Genomic DNA, 8028 nt, shown 5'->3' with positions numbered 1-8028 from the left:
ATGAGATACCACTTCAAATCCAATGTCTATAATCAAAAAGTGAGATAATAACAAGTGTTACTGAGGATGTGGAGAAACTGGAATCATGTATATGCTACCCATGGTAATATAAAACAGCACAGCTGCTTTGGAAAAACTCTGCCAATTCCTCAAACAGTTAAATATGTAAACATAAGTTAACATGTGACCCAGGGATTCCATTCATAGGTAAATAACCAAGAGAAAAGAAAATTAAGTCCACATGAAACTTGTACACAAATGTTCATAACAGCATTATTCATAATAGGGAAAAGGTAGAAACAGCCAAAATGCTCATCACCTGATGAATGGCTAAACCAGTTGATTTCTCCATACCATGGAATATTATATGACAACAAAAAAGTGAAGAACTGATTCCACAGTATATGAACCTTGAAAACATCCTATGTAAGACAGTTGTGAAAGACCACATATTGTGTTTTTCCATATGTATGAAATGTCTAAAATAGGCAGCCTATAGAGAACAAAGTAAATTAGGGGTTGCCAAGCTTAGGGAATTAGGGATACTTAAGGGGAGTGATGGCTAAGGGGAGTGAGGCTGCTTTTTGGGGTAATAAAAGTGTTCTGACATTGATTGTGATGAAAGTTTTACACAAAATGCATAAGTACACAAAAAGCCAATGAATTAGACACTTTAAATGGGTGAATTGTATAGTGTGTGAATGTCTCAATAAAGCAGTTTTTTAGAAAACAACACAGATGATAAGTTACAGAAATTTGTAGTCAAGAGGAACAACTGATTGAGTACTCATTTATCACAGATGTATTATTTCAGATACTTTGTTAAATAATAGGTATGAACAGATGATTGGGAGAACTTAGATTCCTTCTCAGTTGTAGAGACAGAATCATTAACAACTAACTTTGATGAAACAAAAATCAGAATTGTTATTTTAAAGCAACAGCCTCTAGAATTCAGATTAGGGGACACACTTTAAATTCTTCCGTTTTGGGGGCGGGGGCGAGTGCGCTTGCGCGCTGGACGGCTTTTCCCAAGTCCACGTGGCTGGAGGCCTGGACCACGGGTTTCTCCTTGCGGCAGCTGCGGGAGGGGAGAGTACAAACTGCGGGAACCAGAGTCGTGGTAGCACAGACATTTAGAAAGTTTCTCTCCCTTTTTGACCGCGTATTAGTTGAAAGGAGTGCAACCAAAACTGTAACCAAAGGAGGCATTATGCTTCCAGAAAAATCTCAAGGAAAAGAATTACAGGCAACAGTAGCAGCTGTTGGATCTGGCTCTAAAGGGAAGGGTGGAGAGATTCAACATTAGTGTGCAAGTTTGAGATAAAGTACTTCTCCCAGAATATGGAGGCGCCATAGTAGTTTCGGATGACAAGGATTATTTCTTATTTAGAGATGGTGACATTCTTGGAAAATATGTAGACTGAAATGTATAGTATGTGAAATGGTATCACGTGAAGTTGCCCATTCCACTGAAGTTCTGAAATCTTTTCATCATGTAAATAATTCCCACATCTCTCTTTTATTATAAACTAATGATATCCAAAAGAAAAATCCTCTGTTTAGATTCTCTAGATCTTTTAATTTTATCAGTTACCTATATAAGATTGTACTAGCGTGGCTTCCTTCAGAAATGTAATTTAGCCTTGTAGGAAAGGTGCCACTGTTTAAAGATTGAAAAGCATGTGACATAGATTGAAACCTAGATCATACAGCCTTTTTTCTTCCCTAATCAGTGACTTTTAAACCCCTCCCTGCTCTAGTTTAGAGATCCAGAACTGGGAGTCTAGGACAAGTGCCTTTTTTTCTCACTTGTTCCAGTAGTAATTAGCAATATGGTTATCTTAAAAGTGGTATTTTATTGTTGTTGGTTTATTTCTGGATTTTTGACTTTGGAGTTTTTTTGTTGCTGTTTTTGTTTTTTTTGCTTTTGCTTTACTAATGTGGAAATTATGTATATGTGTGTGTGTGTACATATATATATACATATATATATACATATAATTTATTTTTTTTTAGGGAGTACCATTTTTTGCCATGCACCTTTAATGTAAGTATATCATTAGTATCATTATCTCCTTCCCAAACAATACCAGTGGTCTTTGGAATCTCTGTCTCCAGTCTTCTGTTCCTATTATTGTGAAGAATAGAAATCCAAAGCATGCTAATTCAGCAAAAGGGGAACTTCCTAGCACATATGAATGCTAGGTCCAAGCCTCAAACAGTATCATCTAACTCTTGTGTCCTCTCTGCAGGCATTCTGTAGACAGCTTTATCCATGTTGCCAGGAAAAAAAATGGTTGCCTGTAAATCCTGTCCTCCTTGGTCTTTAGAGCTTTTGATTCCTATAGAAATGAGCTATTAATGTGGAAGATCTTCTGGCACATCCTGGATGTCCCAGCTTAAGTCATAATTTCCACCCTGAACTGTGTCCAATACAGTACATGGTGTACAGTACATGCCTAGGTCACACTGTCACCCCTGGGGCGGAAAGTGGAGGTTGAGTCCAGTGGAGGGCAAGGCCACTGTTGAGTGATGCTATTACCAGAAGAAATAGAGGAATGGGGCATTCAATAGACAGAAATAACAGAAGCCAATATGTACGTAGTCGTTATTCATTGAACTAAATATGTGGACCCATATATGAAGGGATGAAAGGTCCAGAATCAATTTTGACATAAGATCTTAGGATACCTTAGAACTAAAATTCTTCAAATTGAGACATGGAGTCTACAGTGCTGGAGAAGTATACATTTTAAGAGATTCAGTATAGCACATGTCATTAAATGATAATAAGTTGGGGGGAATAAGAATAAAACACTGGAAATACTGAATTATGGATTAGTTGGTTCAAACGTAATGCCAATTCTATAAGCACACATCACTTCACAGACAAGCAAGGTATATTATGAGGTGACTAAGATTTCAGACAGCTCAGTACAGTCCAGTGGAGCTTTGCACAATGATGGAACTGTTCCGTATCTGCATTGTCCAACATGGTGGCCACTAGCCCTGTATGACTACTAAGCACTTGAGATGTGGCAATGTAACTGAAGAACTGAATTTCTCATTTCATTTAATATCAACTAAATGTAAATAGCTACATGGGGCTAGTAGCTGCCTTTAGACAGTGCAGCTCACTAGGCTTGGAATACCTTGAATAGTACTCTGTCCTGTCTATTTGATCGCTTTAGGACATTAGGCAGTTTACAAAACCTTCCTTCCCTTCATTTCCCATGCTGTAAAATGGGGTACATGTACACCTAGCTCAGTGGGTTATTTTGAGGATTAAATGACTTGATTCATGTAAATGTGTTTGAGACTCATTGTCTTAGTTCAGGCTGCTGTGACAAAATACTGCAGACTGGGTGGCTTCTACACAGCAGGAACGTACTGCTCACAGATTTGGAGACTGGAAGTCCAGGATCAGGGGGCCAGCGTGGCTGGGTTCTGGGGAAGCCCCTCTTCTGGGTTGCAGACTGCTAACTGCTTGCAGTGTAGAAGGGCGTGAGGAACTCCGTGGGGTTTCTTTTATAAGAACACTAATTCCATTCATGAGGGCTCCATAAATTAGGTCCTCATGGCCTGAGCACCTCCTAAAGCCCTGCCTCCTAACACCGTCACAGCAGATTAGAGCTTCAACATATGGATTTCAGAGGGACCAGCATTCAGACCACAGCACCTGGCTTGCCACACTCAGGTGTTGGTCATTATCTTTATTGTCACCATCATTTCACCACCTTGGAATGGAAGCTAAGGAAGAGGGGCCAGTAGTCCAATGATTAAACTTTTTTTTGAATTTCTTTGGAGCTGTAACACTTGGGCTCTTTATTGATAATGTGTACATTCTTGTTGAGTGAGTACAGAAAGTGGGGGTAAAATATAGGTTTTGGGAAGAACACTTCAGTACTATCGTCAGCTCTTGGAATTGATTGCCAAGGGTGATGGGGACATTTTTATTTTTATCAAACCAAAGTCCCTGAACATACTTCATGGTGATTTGGTCAATATTTTCCATTTTTAAAGGTGGATAAATATATTTCTAAATCTTTAAAGTTATAATCATGTTTTAAAAATATTTTAAAATATTTAAAGTTATTTCCCAATAATACCCATGGCATTCCTTGTAGATAACTTTAGCAGAATTTTTCTTTGAGGATTTCCTTCTCTGAAAGTCAAAGTACAACTAAACAAAACTTAGAGGTTACTACTTTTTAATCTACTTCCATTTTGAAATCACTTGTTCAATGAAACCATAAAACTAAGATACATTTATCACTGGTGTTCATGGTTTCACAAAATATGTTACTTAACATCCTTTTCACTTCTTAATACCAGTTTAACATTTTGCCCCCTAAAGTGTTTTGAAATTTTAGAAAATCACTGGATTCATTTTGCATTTCTTCTGATTACTGTGATTTTTATTTTTTCATCAATCTTTGACTAAAAATAGCCTTATTACCTTGATTGCTGCATTATTAAGTGTTAGATACTTAGGCTGCGCTAAGCCCCTTGGGCTTCTGCACTTCCCTACCCCTCAAACTACAGTCTGCCTATCTGCTCTCTGCAATTTAATATTTTTAGAAAATTGTTTTGTAGTTCATTGTGTCTTTTATCACTAGTAAGTTGAAAGATCTATCCCAGTGACTGTTTTGCAAGTGTGTCTTGATAGGGTCCTTTTGAAATGTGCAACCGAAATCAATTTCAAGGTTTTAGCTTTTTCATAGTTATATTGTTGAGCTTTGTTTAGAAGTATATTTTAGTGCATCCTCTTATTTAATTTCTCATACCTCCTTCCTTGTTTTGCATATTGACAGTTGATTATTAATTTCTTGAAAGGGTAATCCTATTTTTTTGTGATTTGCTTCTGAGATATAAACTCTCAAAATTATTTTTCAGTCTTCCTAATGTAACAATATATTCTGGTATGATTAATTTCTTTTTTTTCTGTCATTTAAACCTTTGGTGTAAGCTTTTAAATATTTTTTTTACCATATTTAGATAGTTTCCTCTTGTGCCTAACAGACTGGTATAGAGTAGGTATGTAGACTTTTGTGTGTTTTTTAAAACCAATTTTTAAGTATGGACTAATTTTTTAAAGTTTGGTATGTTTGTGTAAATGAAGTCTTCTTACCAAGTAATGAAACATTCACCTGCTAGATTAAAGAAAAAAGAGATACTCTAATTTATGTCTTTTAGTATGTATGCCTAGTAGATATGGCTGAACAATCTATAAGTTATTTTACTATTGTCATGTATAATTCAGTTTGCAGCTGTTCCATATTTACTAAATCAATTCAGTGAGAAGTGTTGAGATTTTGAAATGACCAAATTACCAAGTTTTCCTGCAGTGATGGTATAGAACTTACTTTATTTTTATTTATAAAGTCAGTACACATACATATTTTTGTGCAAAATCTATCAAGTTTTCTGTTCCAATCATTTAATGTTTAAAATTTCAAATTTTTATGTTTCATTTGGAACATTGTGGGCATACTAAGATTTGAAGGCTATGCAAACTAAGGAATTTAATCTAGACATGCCGCAGGTTATATTTAAGTTCCTTTGTCTTAGTTCTAACTCAAACATAAAGCATTTTTACTCTAATACCAGCTGTGATATTTTCATACATTTCTTTCTAAATCAGTTTTAAAACCATTTCATTAAGATTTATACTAGAAATGAAAATTATATTTGAAATATTAGAACCATAGAATCTCCGAATTAGAACACAATATACAAGCAGTGGTGGAGACTTTCCCATGCCAGGATTCATCTGCTTCCTTGAGCATCTGGAGCAAAACACTTCCCAGCCCCACTGCAGCGAGGTGGTGCCACATGACTGATTTTGGAGTGTGAGCAGAAGGAACCCTGGTGGAGGCTAGGCATTGAGGTGGCCAAGCCACTTTAAGATAGAAACTAGAAGCCACAAGATGAAGGTACCCTGAATCTCTGGGTCATTGCATGAAAGGCAGATAGTAAATATTTTAGGCTTTGCAGACCATATACCATTTCTGTCTCATATACTTTTGTTGTTGTTTTATATTGTTTTCATAGAGCTTTAAAAATGAAAAAGCCATTTGTGGCTCAAAGGACATCTGAAAACAAGCCATGGGTCCTAGTTTGTTTACTAAATGTACTAGAGTCACCTGACTGGTATCAAGCATGTGGTGTGAGACAGAAGTGGGTTGTAGTTATCACAACATACTTGTCTAATACACAGGTGATCTCAGATGACTCCCTAACCACACCAGATTCCTGAGGAATACTTCTGATGTCAGGAATCTCTGCAGTGCACACTCTGTGAAATAGCCTAATCTGTTGTTGGATGGCTCTCTGTGTGAGAAACTATTTTCTTTTTAGTGAGCCAGACTCCTGATTTCATTACCTGTTGGTTACCCTCTACCTCTGGATAAATTTATGCTTTAAGGCAGCTTTTTATTATCCTAAGATAGTTTTTAGGTCTCCCTGGCCTTTTACCTCAGGAGAAAACAAAATAAAATATTAAATGATCAACAAATTAGACTCAAAATAAAAGTTGATAAACCTGATTTAAGTTTAGAAAAAATCAGCTGCACAAGGAGTAAGACAGTCTGAGACAGTTCATGAGAAAAAGAGTGTCAGCTTAGCTGTTCAGCTTTACTGTTTTATAACCATAAAATGACAATCAAAGGAAACCAGTTGTAGGTATGGCTTTTAAGGTTAGCTATCTTTTTTTTTTTTTGTAGTGGGTATGGTGATACTCAAGTGGTTATAATGAAATAGTATCTTTCACTGGTTTTCTTTCCATATATTCACAGATGATGACTAATGGCTGTTTGTAGAATAAGACATATGGGCATCCAGGCTTTGAGTGAAGTTGAGAACAAATTCTCAATGTTTGTGAATTTGGCTTTTCATTTGATCTTTCTAGCCAGCATTTTCCTGTGTGTTTGCGTGTCATCCCCAAGGCTTTCATCAATAACTTTTCTGAAATCATAAAGCATATAGTCTGTAGAGTATTAACAATGTAGTAACCCTACTGAAAAATACGAACTTGAGTAACATATGATTTACTCTCTCTGAGCTAGTACTTACCAATTAGTGAGCATGTATTTCTTTTTCAGTTGCTTTTCTTGTAAGAATTTTGCTGGAGATTGATATATTTACCAATCTTACATCAAATTTTTCACTTCAGTTTTATTTACACTTTCAGGTTCAAGAAAACCTGAACAGTGGGACTAATTTTAAGTTGGCTAGGTGTATTCGCCTCTTTATCCCTACCTCATTCCTGTACTTTAAACAGATATCTTTTAAAGCCAAACTAACCTTGTTTGCCTAGAACAAACTCAATTATAGGAAAGATAAACATCCTGTTTCAATTTCATTGTTCATTTCATTTAATTTCTGGTGGAAGTAAATGAGCTATTCCTTCTTTTACTTCCTACCTTTACCATTTGCTGTTAGATTGATAACTAAGAGTGACCACATGTACCAGTTTACACATGTTGCCCAGCAAAAATAATATACCCCCTTTCGTTCTGCCCAGTTTGGACGAAATATATATATATATATAAAATCATCTTCTTTATTATTCAGTTTGTCAATGAATGGCAGAAATATCTTGTATTCAAGTGTTCCAGTTTGTTTGGCTGATTCTTCATTTATCCATTAAAACAGTTAGTAGTCTATAAGATGAAGTTTGGACATTGTGAAATCCTTAGGATGGGGACTAATTCATAAATGCCTGTGTCATCCTTGTGCAAAGCCCATATAATCTAATTTTTATTTATGTACTGCAAAAGCAAATACAAGGAATACCTTTTAATTTAAAGGAAGAAAAATTGACTCTACTCTGAAGGATTTGGTACATTTCCTCATTTTCTGAGAATGAGAACTGCACGTCTGTCTTACTTTCCTTTCGCTCTTGCTGCTTTTACACCCAGACCCAAATCTGATCCTCAGTCAAGTATCACTATTAGCTAATTTGGTGATTAGCATATGTCTTCTTTTTGGTGAAAGTGATTCTATGAAATGTATACTCTTTGG

The 8028-nt window shown here is 36.0% G+C and overlaps 1 pseudogene; it reads left to right on the top strand.

The window, feature by feature from the left end:
• Positions 1-1427, top strand: LOC102530007 (10 kDa heat shock protein, mitochondrial pseudogene; annotated as a pseudogene).
• Positions 1428-8028: the final 6601 nt, after the last annotated feature.

This window comes from Vicugna pacos, chromosome 24, assembly GCF_048564905.1.
Source record: "Vicugna pacos chromosome 24, VicPac4, whole genome shotgun sequence".
Lineage (NCBI taxonomy): Eukaryota > Metazoa > Chordata > Mammalia > Artiodactyla > Camelidae > Vicugna > Vicugna pacos.
The sequence above is the reverse complement of the archived record's forward strand: the minus strand, read 5'-3'. Positions and strand labels throughout refer to the sequence as shown.